The sequence below is a fragment of the Mchenga conophoros genome, linkage group LG17 (assembly GCF_057382185.1).
Source record: "Mchenga conophoros isolate Kocher_MC1m ecotype Shallow Benthic linkage group LG17, M_conophoros_male_GT1.1, whole genome shotgun sequence".
NCBI lineage: Eukaryota > Metazoa > Chordata > Actinopteri > Cichliformes > Cichlidae > Mchenga > Mchenga conophoros.
The window spans coordinates 20,838,277-20,862,166 of record NC_140542.1 but is presented as its reverse complement, the minus strand read 5'-3'; positions in this window follow the sequence as shown (position 1 = coordinate 20,862,166).

Genomic DNA, 23,890 nt, shown 5'->3' with positions numbered 1-23,890 from the left:
AGAAGTTAAACTAAAAGGTAGTACAACCCCACAAGGTGCACAAGCACACTGAGACTTTGTCTGACAACCCCGGTGCCTCTGTAGAGTGGAAACTCCGGAGTAACAAAAAACAGCTGAAAGTAATAAAGGAAAATGAGGTAAGAAATGGAAACTAGAAACAAAGCACGTAAGAATCAAATTTGAGTTGCCAATGCAGGAAAAGTCTTGGATTGGCCTCCCCAGAACCTGGACCTCAACATTACTGGACCAATGTGGGATCATCGTGACAGAAAATAGTACAAAAGGCAGAAATGTGCAAAGAAGAGGATTGAATGTCTTTCTAGAAGGCTGGACAACGCAAGACATCTGCCTAAGAGTCCATATTGTGTTAAAGAATGAATGGTCCTAATAAATCCATTTCAAGCTAATTAGAATTATACAAACTTTTTATTCCAGTCTGGAAACAGAGAACAATTCAGCTTGGAGTTTGAGTGTTTCTCCTCTTCTTCCATCTCAGGTAGAAATCCATCAGACACTTAATGACTTGCAGGAGTCTGTGGAGGAAGCTGAGCGATTAGAAGGGGGTTGCCATGACAACACAGTCTCCAAAGTATTAATGAATGCAGAGTTTTCAAGGAGGACGTAACATCACATGCGACAAGGAGCCAGGAAACTGTGAGGCACGCTGTCATGGCAACCAGCTCGGCGTTATTAGCGCTGTTTAGATTAGCGCCGACAACACAAAGTGTTAGAATACAGAACACACAGGATGTAAAGGTGTCACAGGTGTAAAAAATAGTCTTTATTTACATTTAAATTTACTTATGAGAGCCATGTGAAGGACAGATGCCAAGAAGCAGCAAGTTAAGAGAAGATTTACCCCTCTTCTTCATAATATCAGCCATCAGATCCTCTGTGCTGTGGCCTTGTAGAGACTGAACAGAATTATTTTTAGAGCCTGTAGTTACTGGAGGTCCTTCACACAAAGTAATAGTTTTCATCCAAAATGCACCTGATATTAATAATTAATTGAATTCTCAAGTATACAAATGATCAGACAGCTCAAAAATGACCATTATTGTTGCCTAAAACCAGCACGGTACTTCTCATGTTTTACTCTGTTGGACCAAAATATCTTAATTACCTCCATAAAAACCCGTCAAACCTCCAAATTCACATCTATGATAACTAATCAACATTAACCATTTACTGGCTGTTTGTTTGTTTGTTTTGTCTGGGGGAAAAAATGAAACCAACATGCTTCTTCAAGTTCTTTAGTTCCTAAAATAGTAGAACCTTTGGCTGTATTGGTTTATTGCACAATTAAGATTTTGACTGGATGCCGATCGCAGCGGCCATCTGTAATTTGTATGGAAGAAAATTTACTTTTCAAAGTAAAATGTGATCCTCAGCATTACTTTAAATGTTATCAATTCCAGTTTCACTCCTGCTCAGTGAATAGTTTCTGAGTATTTTCAGATTAGTCGACTAAAGCAGCGGTCCCCAACCTTTTTTGCGCCACGGACCGGTTTATGCCCGACAATATTTTCACGGACTGGCCTTTAAGGTGTTGCAGATAAATACAACAAAATAAAACTAGTACCGGTACCGAAAAAAAGATTTATTCATAACACACGTGAAAAGACCCAGGAAAACAGAGTTAACGATAAAAACCCTGAAAACCATACATTTCACACCTGAGCCTCAACTCTCGCGGCCGGGGGGTTGGGGACCACTGGACTAAAGCAATCAAAAGTATTTTCTTCTCTAGCAATAAGTGGTTGCCAGATGGTTGCAGACTGGACTCTTGGAGTCTTAACTCCACACGGTTTCATGTCCAAAATAGTGGAAAAAAATTATTGATGTGTGGTAAGTAGTCACATGACTGCAAAACCTCAATAATGATATGCTATCTGGTAGCTAGCAACACAGCTTAGAGTAATATAAACACATTAGCTTAAGGACAATAGAGGGTGACTGTTTTTAATGCTTCTCTTTGGAAAGCAAATGTGTTTGGCACAACAAACTATTCAGAACATGCTTCTGCTTGCTACAACTGCCTGACAGGACAGGTGTTTAACAAAAAAAAGTTCATAATGAAAGTAATGGTAGTTCTTGGTGGGCGGAGACAAACACCATCATGTGATGACAAAGTCTGAGATGATCTATCCACAACACCAGGCAAGTCATTAATAGGTTGCTGCACTGTTTGGATTTTTTCCTATGAAAGAGTCGTGATCGAAATCTTAGCGATTCCTTTGTTTCTTTTTGTAATATTGGGTCTCAAGAACACTTTAGACTCAGTTTTTAAAACCTTAAAGGCATTCTTGGTATGAACAGAGCTGTAACTTTCCAGTAACAATCAATGGGCGTGTCCAACAAGGTGTAAAGATTGGACATTTTTCCCATTGTTGCCTCCCTCGTGACTCACAGAATCCTGGGCATGTTCACTGAAAGCACAGCTGTTCCTGCCCTCTGGTAGCTGGAGGCTTTTTTGGGGATTTTTACACCACACAGATTATTGATGTCGAAATGCTTCCAGAAAAGATGCATTTAGACTCTGTAACCTGCTGCTGGGTGTGGGACACACAAGACACGTTTCCACAGAACGAGGAAATATGCAGCACAAACAGAAACTATGTCTTTGTTAGGCTGTAATTTAACAAAGGGCACAAAATGTCTTGAGTGTGAAATATTTCTTTACACCAAGTAACAGTATGTGTTGGTTTTTGGTTGTTACAGGTTTTCTTGTTAAGAACTTTCTAATCTGAAACAAGCTGCCAGACAGTAGCAGTACAGAGTAGTTGGCAAGTTAATACTGACTGATGGATGCTTGAAGTCTAACAAAAGCTTAGTTATACCCAGTGAGCTATACAAAGGAAATGGCTATGGAGCCAATCCTTTTAACCAGCTGTGCACATAATGTCCACAAACGATCAGAAGAAACACACAATGAAGTTCAAAAACGTCCACTAATAGACAGAGCCTCTTTTCAACTCATCTCCCCAGAGTCATGTTCTCAGTCTTTACAGTTGGCTGTTACGCAAGTTCCCAATGAAATCAGAGGTTGGTTTCACCCATTACTCCAGTTGCTCATTGGGCGTTTCCTTAGCCAGCCTCCCAATAGGTGCCCACATATGACCCAATGGCTTTATCTCATCTTCAGCTGTCTTTCTCTGTCTGCTTTGGTCTTTCTAGTCTTTGTTTGCCCACCTCTCTAATGGCATCCTTGTTCATTCTGAGGACGTGGCTGGTTCGTCTCCAGGTCTTTCACAGTACACCCATGTAGACTCTTTAAAAGTTAAGTTTGAGTTAATCACCATGTTCCCAGAAAGCATGTTTGTCCCTATAATGATATTAAACAAACAAACACACACACACACACACACACACACACACACACACACACACACACACACACACACACACACACACACACACAGAGGTTGTCACATCTGCGCCCATGCATACACATTTCCTATTTTCGACACTTCTTCTTTCTCGCCTGTCATTAACAAGATAATTAGTTTGCCATGGTAACGAAGTACAACCATGTGATTGGAGCAGCTGTGCTCTGTTTAAGGCTGCAGGGGGAGATTAGCAGGAAGGACATGGCTGCTAATTATAGCAGCTGAAGCAACAGGCTAACATGCTAATGGCTCAAAGAAGTCCTGCAGGAGCAGCTGCTGCCTGGCTCAAGGGCAGGTGTTCAGAGAAGCCATAATGCAAGTGGAAGTCAACCAGAAATCAAAATTTTGTGGAAGTTTTGATGCTTGGTTTTCTCTTCATTTACTTTGAAATGGACTCAAATCAAGGTCTACTCTGGATGTTTGAGTGGTTTCCTCATAATTCAAAACTTAACGTGCATTCTGGATAAACTTAAAACAGTTATATCACCACCTGGGAGGGGTTGCTGCTCAAAACAAACTAAAGCATGTGAAAGGTTGACTTTTCGCTGACTGACAGCAGGCTGATAACTTAAATCTCATTTTTCTTATTGACTGAGCACCATTTTCTTTAGTGTTCAGAATAAAAATCAATCAAACAACTCCAGGTTTCTTTTCACCACTGTAGACCAGGGAGAAAAGGTCTTAGGATGGGCATGGTCAGCAACAATACTCAGATAGGTTGTAGCATTTTAAATGATGCTCATGTAACCCTGGTAAGATTTACAGCATTCAGAAGTACAGGGTTCTTTGAATGCATCGTAGTTCTTGTCTGATCGTTAAATTTCCGGGCTTGCCCTGAAGGCATCACCTGCAGCTCGGTGTACGCAGTGTTGCCAACTTAGCGACTTTGTCGCTATATTTAGCGAGTTTTCAGACTCCTTAGCGACTTTTTGTTTGTTTTTTTCTGAAAAAAGTCGCTAAAAAAAGACGTGAAAGTGCGTATCGCTTTTACTCTCAACAAGTAGCGGGTGCTGTAACGCAGTCAGTTCTTCTTTTACTCTTTTACTCTTATGCTGTTTTGTGCATCACAAGGTTTAAAACTACTTATAAACACACACACAAAGTAACTCCACCAGAGTGCCTATTTCGGGTCACTTTTACCAGTCCAAGCCCGGGTAAAGGAGCAGGGTTGGAATTGTGACATTAAAAAAACAATAATTGCTAAAAGAAATTTAATTTGTAGTTCTAAATAAACTCTAAATGCATTTAGGACGTTTTTACTCACTTTATGTCTCTTCCACGATGTTATTTCTCTCTCCAACAACATAGGTTACAATTGGATTAACATGACCAATTATGCAAATTAGGTGATGACGTCATTTAGCGACTTCTAGCGACTTTTAGGACAACCACACAGCAAATTCAAAAGTGTTAAATGTTTTGGTGTTAATAGTCTTCTTGCAAAAGTAGAGTTAATTTTACTCTAAGCAGAGTCACATTCTTTTAATGTAACCCTGAGGTGTAAAATGATAGTAGTTAAAATCGAGTGTTAAAAATGAGTGTTTCTCTGTCAAATCTGGAGGTGTTACAATGGAAACATTAACTCTTGACCTCTTAACTCTGAACTCCTAGAGGGGCTATGACACCAATAGAGTAAATTCACAGACTCCGCCCCCAGCACGGCTCCAATCGAAGCTGAAGGGAAGCCGTTTCAGAACATTTTGCTCTACATATTTGAGTTGTTTGCCATGCTTGGTAAGTCATTTTTTCAAAGATTGTTTCAATTATTATTATGAGCTTTTACTTCTGTGGCTCTTTGGAGTTGAGACAAAGCTGTGTGAAAGGCATTAGCCATGTTGCTCGCTGATAGCATAATATTCTGTTTTAGTTAGCTGAAAGGTATTGTTTGCGGGCAAATACCACAGCCTTGAAAAAAAGCTTGCATGTGAATTTTCAGTCAAACTTTTGGTCAAATACACCTAAAACAAGGTCTAGAATGTGAAATGTTGGTATAATGGTGCTACTTGAAGCCTGAAAACGATCGCCCATAAAAAAAACAAAAAAAACCCCAAAAACGAGCAAACAGCTGTAGCAGACGTCCTGACTGGGTTCTACGTTAGCATAGATCCCTCCAGAGTTTTGTGCACACGAGCAGCTGGTCCTAGCACACTTCAAATCCTGTCTCCCCCCCACCCTGGACCCCCACCAATTCGCATACCGCCAGAACAGGAGCACAGAGGATGCAGTCTCCATCGCACTGCACTCTGTCCTCTCACACCTGGACAACAACAACACCTACGCCAGAATGCTGTTTATAGACTTCAGTTCAGCATTCAATACAATCCACCCCTCACAACTCATCAAGAAACTGACAGACCTGGGCATCAGTTCCCTCATCTGCAAATGGTTACTGGACTTCCTGACCAACCGCCCCCAACATGTCCGGCTGGATAACCACTGCTCATCTACCATCACAATGAACACCGGTGTACCACAAGGCTGTGTGATGAGCCCTTTCCTCTACTCCCTCTTCACCCACGACTGCAGACCTGCTGATGGTTCCAACACCATCATTAAGTTTGCAGATGACACCACGGTGATTGGCCTCATCAGTGACAACGATGAGGCCGCCTACAGGGAGGAAGTGGATCGTCTGGCTGAGTGGTGCGACAGAAACAACCTGCTGCTTAACACCGAGAAGACCAAGGAGCTCATCGTGGACTACAGGAGGAATGCTGACCCACATCCACCCATCCACATTAAGGGGACGGCTGTGGAGCGTGTGAGCAGCTTCAAGTTCCTGGGAGTCCACATCTCCGAGGATCTCACCTGGACGACCAACTGCTCCAAGCTGGTCAAGAAGGCTCATCAGCGCCTCTTCTTCTTGAGGACTCTGAGGAAGAACCACCTGTCCTCAGACATCCTGGTGAACTTCTATCGTTGCACCATCGAGAGCATCCTGACCAACTGTATAACAGTCTGGTACGGGAACTGCTCTGCCTCGGACCGGAAGGCGTTGCAGAGGGTCGTGAAAACTGCCCAGCGCATCGCCGGAGCACCACTTCCTGCCATAAAAGACATCTACAGGAAGCGGTGTCTGAAAAGGGCTGGGAAAATCATCAAAGACCCCAGTCACCCATCACATGGACTCTTCACCCTCCTGCCCTCTGGGAGGCGCTACAGGAGCCTCCGGACTAAGACCACCAGGTACCGGAACAGCTTCTTCCCCACAGCTGTCAGACTCCTGAACTCTGCCTCCTGACATCTGACCCACGTTAACATATGGACTGAACATACACACACCCACAATGGACAACTGTACCCTCAAACACACAATAATAACATGGACTGAACCACCACTCACAACCACTAGCACTTTATATAGCCTCTGTAGAAACTATCTACACCCTCACTTATCTTAACTGCACTACTGTATAGCTCTGTGTAAATAATCATTCTGTACATTCGATAATCTTTAATCCTACAACTGTTTACAACTTCCATAGTTCCCATTTCTGTATAACTGTATATCTCAGATTTCTGTAAAGTTATTTATTTCATATTCTGTATAGTTTTTCATATTTATATCCTGTTCATAGCTTGTACTCACTACAGCCTGTACATACTTATAGTTATAGAATATTCACAACATACTTCATACCGTGTACATTATAACATACCATAATAGACCCATTTCTGTAATATACTTACATATCTATACTATTGCTAATATATATTGTAATATATCTATATCACTAAAGCACTTCTGGATGGATGCAAACTGCATTTCGTTGCCCTGTACCTGTGCATGTGCAATGACAATAAAGTTGAATTCTATTCTATTCTATTAGGTAAAAATGAAAAAGGTTGAGGTTTTACATTTAGTTCAGTATTACCTGTTGCCTGCATCCTTGTTTTTTGGGAAAATACTTTACACAAGTAATGGCTCAAAGAGGATTCCTTTTTTTTTTTTTTTTTTTTACTGTGCTGCAATTGTTTACTGGATTATTTGTGCCATTAATTAGTGTCAACTAATTTTTATTCAATCTCCGCACAGGATATGCTTGTGAAGATGGAATATGGGGGAGAGCAGAAGTGCGTTGAAGTTCCACAAAGGGATGAATGAAGGACATGCATATTGTATTGAAGAAATAAGTGATGAGAATGCTGTTATTTGCATTTACCATGTCAGACCTTTTGATAAACAAAATTCTAATGAAAGTGAGAACATGTATACTGTTACATCTTTCAGAAAATGTTTTGAAATTGTGGTGCACAGTTCAGAATAAATGTTTTTCAAAAACCATTGCATCTTTTTAGTAAATGTTTATTTCCAAAAGAAATTTCTAGAAGTTCAGAACAGTAAAATTCCCGCTTTTTAGAATGAATTAGAAGATAACTCTTACGTAGTTAAACGAAAATACTCTTTGAGAGTTAATATATAAACTCTTAACACCAAGTGTTAAATTATCAACTCCAGACAGATTTGGTGTTTAACACTAAATCAGAGTTAACGTACCAACTCTCCAAAAAGAGTTAAATTAACACTCTCTGGTGTGGACCCATATAGACACTTTAATAGTGTTGAAATCAAATCCGACAGTGTTAATTTGGACATGCTGGATTTGCCTTGCAATAGTGATTTTCCTTACTGAGGAGTTGGCAACACTGGGTGTGCGTGAAGGTGTGGTGTAGAGGGAAAAGGATGGCAAGGAAAAACTCCATGCTGCCGCGAAGCACGGTTTCCCAGTTAAAAGGAAAAAAAGAGGTTAACATTTGTGAGAGAGCTGCCGTTAGCGGTGAACCGCAGACAGGTACCTACCTCGAAGGAGTCGGAGTGTTTCTTCGAACTTTTTGAACTATTCTGTGAGTTAGCCTAGCTCACTTAACACCGCAATTGCAGTTCAATGTACTAAAAAAAAAAATAACTAACCAGTCAGAATAGTAGAAAATGTTGTTTAATGATGTTTAAGATGTGTTTTCATAGTATTGCGATGTTGTGACAGTTTTGTTTATTATGAGTGTTTATTGTTTTTTCCTTTCTTAGGCCTGCTAGTTTCTGCCGCTGCCAGCTAAGTGGTTATACGCAGTTCACGTGCGATAGCTGTGCTGTAGCTGTAACTGCGGGTGATGCAGAGTAATGCCAGTGTATTTACTTTTTATGTGCCACAAGATGCAAATTTATTTTAATATTTAAAAAGAACCAAGGACATTAGGAACAAAGACATTTAAGGAATGTGGACATCTAATGTTCTGCATATTTCTGTGCAGACTGGTTTTTTTTTTTGAGGGACAATTCCATGTGTGCTGTGTAAGGAGCTGCCATCGCAGATTTAAGGCACCATTACTGCTGTGGAGGTCTTCTGTGGATCAGGACGCGGACACGTGATACCTGCCGTACCAGGAGGGCGGTAGGGAAAAAACAAAAGGAAGTCCACCTGAGAGATACAGTGGGGCAAAAAAGTATTTAGTCAGCCACCGATTGTGCAAGTTCCCCCACCTAAAATGATGACAGAGGTCAGTAATTTGCACCAGAGGTACACTTCAACTGTGAGAGACAGAATGTGAAAAAAAAATCCATGAATCCACATGGTAGGATTTGTAAAGAATTTATTCGTAAATCAGGGTGGAAAATAAGTATTTGGTCAATAACAAAAATACAACTCAATACTTTGTAACATAACCTTTGTTGGCAATAACAGAGGTCAAACGTTTACTATAGGTCTTTACCAGGTTTGCACACACAGTAGCTGGTATTTTGGCCCATTCCTCCATGCAGATCTTCTCGAGAGCAGTGATGTTTTGGGGCTGTCGCCGAGCAACACGGACTTTCAACTCCCGCCACAGATTTTCTATGGGGTTGAGGTCTGGAGACTGGCTAGGCCACTCCAGGACTTTCAAATGCTTCTTACGGAGCCACTCCTTTGTTGCCCGGGCGGTGTGTTTTGGATCATTGTCATGTTGGAAGACCCAGCCTCGTTTCGTCTTCAAAGTTCTCACTGATGGAAGGAGGTTTTGGCTCAAAATCTCACGATACATGGCCCCATTCATTCCGTCCTTAACACGGATCAGTCGTCCTGTCCCCTTGGCAGAAAAACAGCCCCATAGCATGATGTTTCCACCCCCATGCTTCACAGTAGGTATGGTGTTCTTGGGATGCAACTCAGTATTCTTCTTCCTCCAAACACGACGAGTTGAGTTTATACCAAAAAGTTCTACTTTGGTTTCATCTGACCACATGACATTCTCCCAATCCTCTGCTGTATCATCCATGTGCTCTCTGGCAAACTTCAGACGGGCCTGGACATGCACTGGCTTCAGCAGCGGAACACGTCTGGCACTGCGGGATTTGATTCCCTGCCGTTGTAGTGTGTTACTGATGGTGACCTTTGTTACTTTGGTCCCAGCTCTCTGCAGGTCATTCACCAGGTCCCCCCGTGTGGTTCTGGGATCTTTGCTCACCGTTCTCATGATCATTTTGACCCCACGGGATGAGATCTTGCGTGGAGCCCCAGATCGAGGGAGATTATCAGTGGTCTTGTATGTCTTCCATTTTCTGATGATTGCTCCCACAGTTGATTTTTTCACACCAAGCTGCTTGCCTATTGTAGATTCACTCTTCCCAGTCTGGTGCAGGACTACAATACTTTTCCTGGTGTCCTTCAAAAGCTCTTTGGTCTTGGCCATGGCGGAGTTTGGAGTCTGACTGTTTGAGGCTGTGGACAGGTGTCTTTTATACAGATGATGAGTTCAAACAGGTGCCATTCATACAGGTAACGAGTGGGGGACAGAAAAGCTTCTTACAGAAGACGTTACAGGTCTGTGAGAGCCAGAGATTTTCCTTGTTTGAGGTGACCAAATACTTATTTTCCACCCTGATTTACGAATAAATTCTTTACAAATCCTACCATGTGAATTCATGGATTTTTTTTTCACATTCTGTCTCTCACAGTTGAAGTGTACCTCTGGTGCAAATTACTGACCTCTGTCATCATTTTAAGTGGGGGAACTTGCACAATCGGTGGCTGACTAAATACTTTTTTGCCCCACTGTACCTTATCATTTTCTTTTGCTACTTTTATTTTTTCTTCGCCTGGTTCTTTTTTGTTCTCAAACCCAAATAAACTGGTAACTAAATGAAACTCATATCATAAAAACTGACGGTTGACAACCAGTAAAAGTCTAGTGGTACCACATTTTCCTTTTCTTTGGGGGTGTTGAAATATTGTATTTTCTTTCTTGTCTTACATCTATTTTGATTGTTTCAATTATTTTTGTGATGCATTTGAGATTGTTACTGCACTTGAAGGTATCTCTACCAGAGATGGGCAGTAACGCGTTACTTGTAACGCGTTACTGTAATCTGATTACTTTTTTCAAGTAACGAGTAAAGTAAGGGATTACTATTGCAAAATCGGTAATTAGATTACCGTTACTTTCCCGTAGGAACGCTGCGTTACTGCGTTACTAAAACCGTGATTTTTTTTGCGAGAATGTCTCATGACAGTGACGTAAGCAAGTGCGACGTTGGTGACAGCAGCTGTGTGCAGATCAACAATGGATAATATATCGAGTGCGGGAGAGAGTATGAGCGTGCAGCGTTTAAAGTAGAGATGGACCGATCCGATATTACGTATCGGTATCGGTCCGATACTGACCTAAATTACTGGATCGGATATCGGAGAAAAATAAAAAATGTAATCCGATCCATTAAATATCACGAAAGCACCTCACAAAACTTGCAACACGCCGTAACTCACCTCAGAACGTTAGCAGTCGGAGCAGTATGCATCACGTGATAGAGCAGCTGTGGCATGCCGGACCGGTGGTCTGGATAGCATTTGGAGCTTCGCTAGCAACCTGGCATTTCATCTCCGACAAAGTTATCCCCGAGAGAAGTAAAGCAAGTGTGTAAGTCCATCTCTGAATGTTTGTAAAGCATTCCCACGTTAAGCTTAACAAGCGACTGCCTCTCGCTCTCCGGCTGCTACTTCAATCGTGAAACTGCTTAAATGATCAGCTGATCGGCTTTTCTGTCGCGAGTCCGTGTCTCTAGTTTGCTTTTGGCCCACTTTGCACCAGAAAGAGCAAACCAGCGGCTGAACAACAGCAGCACGTTTAAGCTTGATAAGCTGTTGTTAGAATTTATTTAATATTTCTTTCTACACCAGGATCTTTTTCTACTAGCTGACGGCTGGTAACTGTGCAGGGGCGGATCTAGCAAAGTTTAGCCAGGGGGGCCGATAGGGCATGAACAGGGAAAAGGGGGCACAAAGACATACTTTTCTTTCTTATTCTCATTTAAAATGTCGAGCTTTTAATAAATAATTATCTGACACCCAAAGTTTTAATTTGATGTAAAATGAATAGAAGTCAATTACTGTATATAGTGACTATTAAGTCTAATATATACCCTAGTAAGCTATAGTACTTTTTACTTTGGGAAGGTACCATCTGTGCAGTCTGCAATTTTGTTGAAGAAAGATGTTGAATCTATTTAATATTTCTTGAAAAATAATTGATTTCTGTGCATTTTTTTTCACACTGCATCAAATTAAGGTTGATTACGTCGATTAAGCATCATGAGGTGGAGCGTGAGGGGTGGTTCCTTATTTTTTATTTATTTCTTTTTGTTGTTGCTGGGAGTTGGAACCCTATTAGTTAGGTTACTTAATATTTACGCTAAGTACTCTTTAAAATACCAGAATAGGGAGGATGGTGTAGGTTTAAGTTTATTAGATTGATCAGTATTGCTGAACTATGAAATTTTTTTTTGTATACAGGTATAACAGAATAGCTTTAGTGTAGTTGTTGTTTTAAACTTGAGTATGAACTTGCAGACTTGCAAAATGCAGCAAGACATTTAAAAAAACAGTTTTGTTGATTAAAAAACACTATATCGGATTCATATCGGTATCGGCAGATATCCAAATTTATGATATCGGTATCGGTATCGGACATAAAAAAGTGGTATCGTGCCATCTCTAGTTTAAAGTGTGGAAGTACTGACCTTACTTTGAGTTTGATTCCATAAAAAGTGACAAAAACATTAGCGTCCATCGTGCGTGGGAAGAAAACTTATTTTTACAGCGAAAAAAACCCCTAAACTTCCGAGCAAGCACCGAGTAGCTACGACGTGATGGGAAACTCACAGAGACACTCGCGCGGATTCTTCAACTGACCGCAGCACACCTACACCAGGGTAACCCTCCGCCTACCCTGCTCCTGCTTTACAGGTGAAAATAGAGCAAAAGGACCGCTGAGTCTTAGACTTTATTTATTTTCTGCTGTGTTTTACTTGCATCTGTTTGAAAGAGTGAGTGAAAACACAAAAAATATTTTATTTTATGTGCTGGAATGTGTAGAAAATAGGTTTAAATGTTAAACTAATTTATTCAAGTCAGAGAATGTTGCATATAATTAAATGTTTTGCTTGATGCATAAAGTTAAAAGATTAAAACTGATAAAACAAGTTAAAAAAGACTTTTCCATTTGATTACATTTTGTATGATGGATTATGTAGAAAAAGTAGAATTGGGCTGAAAGATCTATCACTTTATCACCTCTTCAGGTTGTAAATCGTGTTTTTAAAAAGTAACTAAGTAACTAAGTAATTAATTACTTTTGAAAATAAGTAATCAGTAAAGTAACGGGATTACTTTTTGGGGGGAGTAATCAGTAATTAGTTACTGATTACTTTTTTCAAGTAACTTGACCAACACTGATCTCTACATTGAAAATGAGCAAAGGGAACTGATCCAAAGAAGATGAATATATACGAACACACACACACACACACACACACACACACACACCCATCCCTATTCGCGTGTGTGTGTATCGTTTAGGTTTTATCCGATACCGGTGCCAAATCGGTACTTTTGAAACGGTGCCGGTGCTCAAACGGTGCTCAAACCGGTGCTTAAAGAATGGAGAACACAAAATTGGTCCAAAAACCTCTCATGTTCAGCTGTTTCTTGTTAAAATATAACAATGTTAGCCTTTTCTCCAGCTATGGGGCATATATGGTATCACTCTTGGCTGGAAGCAGTGCTTAAACAATGGAAAAAACACAAACTTTGTCCTAAACCTCTCATGTTTAACTGTTTTCCACTTTTTCTTTGGTCATTTTAGCCTTTTTAGCCAGGGTGAAGGGAGTATCTGCCATCAAACAAGAAGACAGCAGCATGTAGCTATGATGATGTTTGCTAGTTCACCTTACATGCATTAATGTAATAACGTGGTTAGCCTACTCAACGTAAATTACACACGAACAACATTAAGCTACTCACGCAGAGAAGAACGGCTGCTGCTGCCACCATCATCCGTCATCATTTCTGCTACACTGGCAGGGCTAGGGGCCAGGACTCTCCTCTTCGTGTTTTTGGGGGATGTTGCATAACAGGCAACCCACCCACAGTAGACGTGCACGGTGTGAGGTCTCGCAGCAAGCTATCAAATACGGCGCATTTCTGGGCTTTTAAAAAAAACGCTATGCGTCGCCAGGTGTTTCATCAGATTTGAGGAGTTACCTCCTTTGACAGTATCAGCTTAAAGCACTTGTTGCAGGCTGCTGAGTTTGCATATTTTGCTGTGAAGTACAGCCAGACTTTTAACCGCTTCGCCTTGGGCATTTTTAATCTGTAGCTCTGCTTTAACAGAACGTACGTACGTACCTGGCCCCGCCTACTATCCTCGGAAACGTAAAATGATTGGCTAGAATCTAAAGTGTATCACAGCTCAGGAAAAAAAAGCACCGAAATAAAGCACCGAAATGTGCGCTGCTTTTCGGTCTGGTTACTACCGTTTATGTCAGAACCGGTGCCATTATGGCACCGGACACCGGTACCCATCCCCACACACACACACACATACATATATGAATATAGATATAGATCTATATCTATATCTATATCTATATCTATCTCAAACTTTGTTTCACAAACCTGGGGTTATGCGTGTTATGTGGGTTGGAAGTCTTATTTGCTCTTACAGAGTCTGCTACTGCCAATCTCCTTCCCAAACCTAGTAGATCATTGAGCGCAAATCTGAGGAAACCTGTGATGACTCTAAAGTAGAAGGCCCTAGGTCTGAGATTTCTGATACGAGCCCTAGATTCAGATATTGTAGACATTGCACTTGGGCCAGCAGTATAGATCATCTATTTATAGACAGAGGGACACACATTCAGTTACACTCAGCTGGTACTAAAAGGCCCAAAGTGCACTGAGAACACCATTACACCAATAGAAATCTGAACTCTTGATACCAGGCAGGATGGATCTATGCTTTGATGCTGTTTACACCAAATTCTGACAATATTATGTCACAAAAGTAATCAAGACTCATCAGACCCGGCAACTTTTCCAATCTTCTGTTGCCCTGTTTTGGTGAGTCTGTGTGAATTCTAGGCTCAGTTTCCTGTTCTTATTTGACAGGCGTGGCACCTTACTGAGGTGCCACCGAGTCCTTTGATGCGCTATCAAACTAAAGTGTTTGTTCGTGGGATTTGGTATCACAACGCCAACGCACACCTTTTACAAATATTGGTGACGTCACTGACTTTGAAAAACTACAACATGTGATTCCCAAACGTTGAATAATGGAGAATTACTCTCATTTTTACCTTTTTCACCACATGGTTACTGCAAGATAAGTACTTAAATTAATAATTGTCAAAATCTTTGCAGGTGCTTTTGATCATGTGAGTCATTGACTGACTCATGGATTCAGTTCCAATAGACGTCTCAGGTCTAAACTGTTCATCGGCACGTTGAAAACTTGGGAACGTTTATTAATGACTCACCAGGAGTCACATTTTTCACACCCTGACAACCTCAAAATGAAGTTATATTAGTGATTGTTAATTAAAGGTTCTCAGGTGTGACAGGTGAGTTAAGGAGCTCGGTCTCACCCTGAGTGACGAGTCTCTCTTTGCTGAAGACGACAGGTGCTTGAGAGGATCAGGATGAGAAGGAGGGAAGTGACTCACCCTCTCAGCCGTCGGATTAATCTCCAAAATAAACGTGGCATTGTTTACCTGGACCCGCCCAGTCCGCCAGATCAGCCAATCAGACTTGGTGGTAGTCGGAAAAGCAAAGTGAGAGGTGCAGGTGAGTCAGCATGTACGTGTTTGTGCATTACACAGTGCAGCTGGCATGCACAAGAAACAGAAGACAGCAGTGACGTCACAGCATTAAAAACACTACTGAAGCGAATGGGAAAAACACAGACTGTACAGTTCCATAAATAATGACTAAGCTCTGTTTTACTTCATTTATGGTGAAATATGTGATATTTTAAAGTTGACTCAAAATGCTAAGAAATGACCTAAATGGAGTTATGTTTGTCCATTTTAATTTTTCCATTCTAACCCTCTCTTATTGCTCATAATTTTGGACTTTGTTCTGTTTATTGCTCAATCAATTCTTATCGAAACATCACTAAACTGCATACCACACTGTTCCGTGTTTACAGTCTTATGTCTGGATTAACGGGCAGCTTGCAAGACACATGGAACTTTACACATGTTGATTATCTTCCATGAAACCTCCGTCACAGTTTCCCCGAGTGGCTGCTGAGTCAGTGAACGTCTCTGAGCTGGCAAGCAGGGATGTGGCGATGGAGGTCAATCTGGACTCTGTTGTTTTTGTTTCAAGCCTGACAAGCCAGACGTGGCTGCGGCAGGAACCAAATAAAGAAGACTGTCTGTGCGTCTGCTTAAAACTGGATGTGGCTCAGGACTCTGCAGGAGGTCATGAAGGCCACGCAGACACACACACAGGTAATCTGAGAGGCTGTGACTTGCTGAAAAGGATTATGGGTCTAAATTAATATCGCCTACTGTACAAATGTTCACCCAAACAGACGGCATACTCAACAATGCAGCAGCTGTTCGTGCATGACGTTCATGGCTTGCTGTAAATTCTTTTGTTGTCTCTGTTTCCACCTCCTTTCAACTGCTTCACCTTTTAGGCCTTTAGTTTTGGGTTTCAATCCAGCTGTTTTTAGGTACTTTGCATGAAATTATCCAAACAGCTTTTGACTGCGGTGAAACTGTCTGAGCGTTAAAGAAAGTGCGATGGGAACAGATGTGGCAGATAATGACGTCTACTGAAACTTATGCTGCTGCTCCGGAAAAACGAGAAGCGAAATTAAAAACATCAAATTTCTCTGTGGAGCGATGAAGAAACTACCCCACATGCCATTCCTGCATTATGTTTCTGCCCAGACGAGAGACAAAGAATCTCATTGCTGATGTTTATCAGAAAGATTACATAAAAACTACTGGGCACAAGTTTCACACATGTAGGAGAGGAGGAGTGTTACGACCCGGCTCAAAAGCCGCAACATAAAAAAAAAAAAAAAAAAAAAAAAAGGAGACAAACAACAGAGTGTGGGTGAGAAGTAGGGATGGGTATCGTTTAGGTTTTATCCGATACCGGTGCCAAATCGGTACTTTTGAAACGGTGCCGGTGCTTAAACGGTGCTCAAACCGGTGCTTAAAGAATGGAGAACACAAAATTGGTCCAAAAACCTCTCATGTTCAGCTGGTGCACCAGGCCATCAGACTGCTGAACACGTCATAGACACCTCAGCTTCACTACTGGAACTTTAACATTATGCACTCCATACTGTACAGTAATGCCACTGTTTTGCACATGTCTCAACTCTGTATATTTTATATATTGTTTACTCTATTTAATTTGTAAAATATGTGTACACACACACGGGAAAATATTTACTATACACATCCAGAAATGCATATACTATTATATATTGTACATATATTTATTAGTTTCAGATGTAGCCATTCTTGTATTTTGCTTGTTTACATTATTGTATTTTGCACAACTCTGTTGCTTGTGAAGCTCGCACACAAGAATTTCACTCACATATGCTGTACCAATGTACCTGCACATGTGATGTGACAATAAAAGTGATTTGATTTTTGTAAAAAGATAACAATGTTAGCCTTTTCTGCAGCTATAGGGCATATATGGTATCACTCTTGGCTGGAAGCAGTGCATAAACAATGGGGAAAAAAAAAAAAACAAAAAAAAAAAACAAACTTTGTCCAAAAACCGCTCATGTTCAGCTGTTTCCCTCTTTTTCTTTGGTCATTTTAGCCTTTTTGGCCAGGGTGAAGGGAGTATCTGCCATCAAACAAGAAGACAGCCGCATGTAGCTATGATGATGTTTGCTAGTTCACCTTACATGCATTAATTTAATAACGTGGTTAGCCTACTCAACGTAAATTACTCACGCAGAGAAGAACGGCTGCTGCTGCTGCCATCATCCGTCATCATTTCTGCTACACTGGCAGGGCTAGGGGCCAGGACTCTCCTCTTCGTGTTTTTGGATATGTTGCTAACTCCGGGTTCGACAACAGGCACCACACCGCAGTAAATGCGCTCGGTGTGAGGTCTCGCAGCAAGCTATCAAATACAGTGCATTTCTTGGTTTTTGGGAAAAAAAGAAAAAAAAAAACAAAAAAAAAACCGCTATGCGTCGCCAGGTGTTTCATCGGATTTGAGGAGTTACCTCCTTTGACAGTATCAGCTTAAAGCACTTGTTGCAGGCTGCAGAGTTTGCATCTTTTGCTGTGAAGTACAGCCAGACTTTTGACCGCTTCGCCTTGGGCATTTTTAATCTGTAGCTCTGCATAAAAGAACGTACGTACCTGGCCCCGCCTACTATCCTCGGAAATGTAAAATGATTGGCTAGAATCTAAAGTGTATCACAGCTCAGGAAGAAAAAAAAAAAAAAAAAAAAAAAAAAAAAAAAAAAGCACCGAAATAAAGCACCGAAATCTGCGCTGCTTTTCGGTCTGGTTACTACCGTTTATGTCAGAACACCGGTACCCATCCCTAGTGAGAAGAGGTTTCATCCTAAAATGGAAAACCAGGTTGGCTAAAATGGCTGGTGCCACCAAGGCAAAGACTAGTGCACTGCCGGAAAGCTTGCCTCAGGTATGCTTTTATCCACACCTGACTAGGTGTGGCCAATTAGCACCAGCTGAAAACACTGAGACGATTAGAAGCTGCAGAGGGACGTAACACCTCCCTTAAAAGGGTTCCTCTAGGACCCTTAAATTTATTAAAAGCCCCTCTGAAGCCTTCAGTTCCTTATAATTAAATAAATAAAAGTTAAAGCTAACAGAAGCACAGTGTTCACGTTATAGTTGGCATCTCTAAGCATGGATGGGCATGAGGATTTGAAGTTGCCACACTGAACAGACAAAAAGTAACATGTGACCAACACAAAGGAGCACAACAGTCAAACCCAAAATGATTACCTGATCTGCTACAACACAAAACCAAAAGTAGCAACAAATAATCACAACTAAGTGATCTGTTGTCTCCACCACACAAACAGTCACATACAAGTGGCCCTATACCACAACAAGTTACTTTAATCCAAGGAGTTCAGTAAATCAAGCACACTAGTGACCAACCACAAACTGGAGAGCTATGGCCACACAATGATCACATCAAGGGTGGCTCAGCACCCCACAGTGTTATTGCCATCACCTGGCCAACAACACTCACAAGTGATCCAACAAAATAGCCATATTCCCCACAACACTAAAAGGTCACATCAAAACACTCACCTCACAAGGATCTCATTAGCATCCATCAACACTGACATATGCACACACATGGCGTACACACACACAATGCCAACGAGTTTGGTGCCACTGATTTACTATGTGCAACTCCCAGCCTAAAACACTAAAAACAACAAAACCCTAACTTTACCTACCCTAGTCTTCAGTGGTGTACCAGGCTCGAGGCAACTTTAAACGCGAACTCGAGAGCAGGCAGCAGACCAGAGATCTAGTCTCCTACCAAACTCTGAAGCGTACCCCCACCCAGGATAGCCACCAAACACAATAAACTAAAACAATAAAGCAAAACAACAAACAAGTGCTTCGATGGAAGGGCAGCACAGCCACCCAGCTGAAACACACTTACTAAAGGGAGTTTGCACAAGTACACTGAACACCATCACTCACCCACTTAAAAGCAAAACAAACTGACATTCAGTCTCCACTAAAATGTCCAAAGATCCCGGACGAGCCACCACTTATGTTACGACCCGGCTCAAAAGCCGCAACACAAAAAAAGGAGACGAACAACAGAGTGTGGGTGAGGCGAGGTTTCATCCGAAAATGGAAAACCAGGTTGGCTAAAATGGCTGGTACCACCAAGGCAAAGACTAGTGCACTGCCGGAAAGCTTGCCTCAGGTATGCTTTTATCCACACCTGACTAGGTGTGGCCAATTAGCACCAGCTGAAAACACTGAGACGATTAGAAGCTGCAGAGGGACGTAACAAGGAGCTTTATTTAAAATGACAAAAAATGGCACTGACCTTTGTATAGGTTGTGCTTTTTAAGCTATATGGAGCTGCTGACACATAGGGATGGGTATCGAAAACCAGTTCTTGTTGAGAACCGGTTCCCACTGTTTCAATTCCTTGGAATTGTTTGCCATTTTTGCAAACGATTCCCTTATCGATTCCAGTCGCCCCGAATGACGTCACCACGTTGCGGAGCATCATTTACCTGGCAGTAAACACGGTACCTCAAAACTTTGGTTATACTTTACAAGAATGGATGACAACAGAGCAACTTGCAATACTTGCTAAGTAGATATTTCATTTAAGGGAGGAAACACTACAAATATGCAAAAGCATTTGCTCACAAAACACGCGATAACCTTAAATGAATGTCGTGTTTTTAATTCGCTCCGGACTCGTGAATCTCAACCCAGCAGCAGCGGTAACATTTGCACGTCCTCTCCCGTTAATGCAGCAGGTAAATAATCAACTAACAGTGCATATTATGTTAGCGCGATCTGCCTTATTACAAAACCTGCCATTACTGTGCATTTAGGTGACCATGATGAGAGAGACAGAGTCTGGCTGGCTCAGATGCTGGCAGTTCTCGCTGCAGTCTACCAGTAGCGTCTCCTTTCAGGCCAGGATAGACGAATGTCACTGAGCAGTGACTAAGTTTGTGGTCAAAGGCTTGCACCCATTTGCCACAGCAGATGCCCCCGGTTTTCGGTAAGTGAATGTGTTTAATTGTAGGCTGGACATTACTGGATATTCTTGTGTAACTTCTACAGAATAATTTATGTTATACTTTGTTATTGCTACAGACGAATATTTATTTTATTGTTTTACATTTACAATTTTTTCCTGGGGACCCCGTGACACCCCATTGAAGAGCCATAGGCTGTGGATCTCTTAAGATCTCACTGTTGGGTTTGTAAGGCCATGTTACTCCTAAATTTCTATCTTGTTCAAAGAGAAGATATCAAACAAAGTTCTAAGCTAATTGACCTCAGTGTTCTCCTTTTTAAAAAATAATCGATAAAGAATCGAATCGTTAAACAGAATCAAAAATGGAATCGGAATCGTGAAAATCTTTTCAATACCCATCCCTACTGACACATGAAGCTCCCAGCACTCAGTTTTTGTGCTGATGTTAATGCCAGACAATGCTGGCAGCTTTATTGCACTGCACACCTCAGCATAGAATCCTGTTACAGCACCAAGCTATTTAGAACAAGCTGGAAGACAAGGAAGACAGCATGGCTTAATGTTTGATCTTACACATCTGTGGCAAAGATTGGGAGGCATGGCCCAACACTTTTGTCCATATAGTGCATGTGTGTCTTATTCTAATGTGCTCTTCTTCTTCTACAGTCAGTTTGATGTTACCCAGTTGGAGAATTAGTTCCGCCAAGCCTTTTATCTCATTAATCATAGTTTGTATAACTGTATTAATTTTTCTTTTTTCATAGCTTATTTATTATTATATTTTGTCTGTCCCGTTTGTCCCATCATTTTTATGGAGGCGACCCTTCCCATGAGTGATGTGGGTAGAGATTTCTATCAAGCCAAATCGCCTTCTACTTTCTTTAGAAGTGGGATGTGGTTTAATTTAGTTAAATCTGCAAGCTTAGGAGAGACATTAATACCTAAATGTTTAATATTTCAAGATTGCAGTGGGGTAGAAGAAGAATTATGGAAGAAGCAATTAATTGGAAGAACTGTAGAATTTGACCAGTTAACTGAATAAACTGAAACTCTTGAAAAAGAGTTTATTAGCGTAATTACTTCAGAAACGTTGGTTTGTGAGTTTTGGAGATTAAGCAACACATCATCCGCATAGAGACTGATTTTATGTTCTACGTTATTGCATCTTATGGCCTTAATTGCTATAGCCAGTCTAATTGCTGCTGCTAGTGGCTCGATAAAAATAGCAAACATTTTTAGATAAAAATTTCAAGTTAACTGTTCCAGCTAACGCTTTTTCTGCATCTAGAGATAATATTGTGGTTTCAATGTTTTTTACTGCATGAGTAGTCTATTAAATTAAGTAATCTACGTGTATTTGTTGATGAGTGCCCGCCTTTTATGAAACTGGTTTGGTCAGGATGAATTAAAAGGGGGGTTATCGTCTGTAATCTCTTGAGAGAGCCTACATTTATAAGGGATATTGAACGATAACTTGAGGAAAATACAGTGAAAGATTCTTGTGCACCTCTGGACTTCAGTGCAGCTGTTAGTTTCAGATCACTCTGCATGGGTCTTAAGTAAAGTAAAATTTTATTTATATAGCACCTTTCAAGATAAAATCACAAAGTGCTTCACAGACGCTAGAACATAAAACAGCATCAACCAAAGGCAAGTTTAAAAAGATGGGTTTTTAACTTTTTTTTTAAAAAGAACTTACAGAGTCTACAGATCTCAAACTCAATGGAAGAGAGTTCCAGAGTCTGGGAGCCACAGAAACAAAGGCTCTGTCACCTTTTGTTTTCAATCTAGTGTGCTGGACAACCAGCAAGCTCTCGTCAAAAGACCTCGGGGACCTGCTGGCAATATAAGGATGAAGAAGATCACTGACGTAAATTGGAGTTAGTCCGTGCAGAGCCCTGCAGGTCAGAATTATAATCTTAAAATGGATGCTGAATTTAATGGGAAGCCAATGCAGCTGGATCAGCAGGGGAGTGACATGGGAGTACCTGGAAGCCTTGGTCTAAAGCCTTGCAGCAGCATTTTGAACACCCTGCAGACGTTCCAAGGAGGCCTTACAGGTAAACAAGGAGTTACAATAGTGTAAACGAGATGAAACAAAAGCATGTATAATCATTTCAAGTTTGGAACATGACACAATAGGACTCAGCTTAGCAATGATTGTTACGTGGTAGAAACAGGAGCGGACCAGAGATTTAACATGAATATCCAAGGACAGAGCGAGTCAAAGGTAACACCAAGATTCCTAATAGAAGATTTAACAGAAGAACCGAGTGGGCCTACATTTTTTACTACCAAAGGTACAAATTTATCAGGAGCAAAGACTAGGACTTCAGTTTTCTAAGCATTAAGTTGAAGATAATTATCAGCCATCCAACCTCTGATAGAATCTAAGCATCTCTGCAAGATTTGAAGTTTAGAAACATCATATGGCCTAAAGGAGATATATAGCTGAATATCATCTGCATAGCAACGATACTTTAACAGTGCTAAGAATCTTCTGAAGGGGGAGTAAATACAACAAAAACAATATGGGTCCCAAGACAGAACCTTGTGCCACACTATAGGCAAGAGAGGTGAGAGAGGACATGGAGGTAGCCACAGAGAAGGATCATGCACACAAGATGAACGGATTCTAGGATTTAAACCACTCCAGAGCAGTTCCTGATATATGCACCCAGTGTTTTAGTCTAGCAGAATATGATGGCCGACAGTATCGAAGGCTGGGGTCAGTTCCAACAACAGTAAAACAGTGCACTCGCCAGCATAATAATTCATCAATTATCACTGGACACTCTAAGAATTGCAGTTTCGGTGGAATGAGCTCTATGAAACCCAGATTGGAAATGATCAAGAATGTTCATCAAAAACCACTGTGAGTTGCTTGGCCACAACCTTCTCTAAAATCTTGGCAATAAATGGTAATTTTGAGATAGGTCTATAGTTGATAAGCAGAGGAGCATCAAGTTTCGTTGTTTGTTTGTTTTTACCACTGGGTGAATAACAGCGCTTTTACAAAAAACAGGGACCTGACCAGAAAGCAGAGAGGCATTGTAAGCACACTAGGACCAGTGGACTGAAAGACCTTTTTAAACCAAGGTCCAGATAAAACATCAAGAGGGCAGGAGGACGATTTAATTGAATCAACTAATTTGACCACCTCAGGTAAGGACACTAATAAAAAACCTTTCTAAAGTAACAGGCCTAAAAGAATTTGGAGCAGACAAGAGGTACACAGAAGGAGAGATATTGTTCCCACCTTGCTAACTTTTCCAACAAAGAATGAAAGAAAGTTTTCACAGTCATCATTCAATGAAATTGGGACAGCAGGTGGAGCAGGAGCAACAATATCACTAATGGCATCAAAAAGTACCTTGGGGTTACCTCAGCTCTTTGAGACTAAGTCAGAGAAATAGGCAGCCCTTGCATATCGAACTGAAGTGTTAAGAGAAGCTAAAAGGTCTTTTAAAT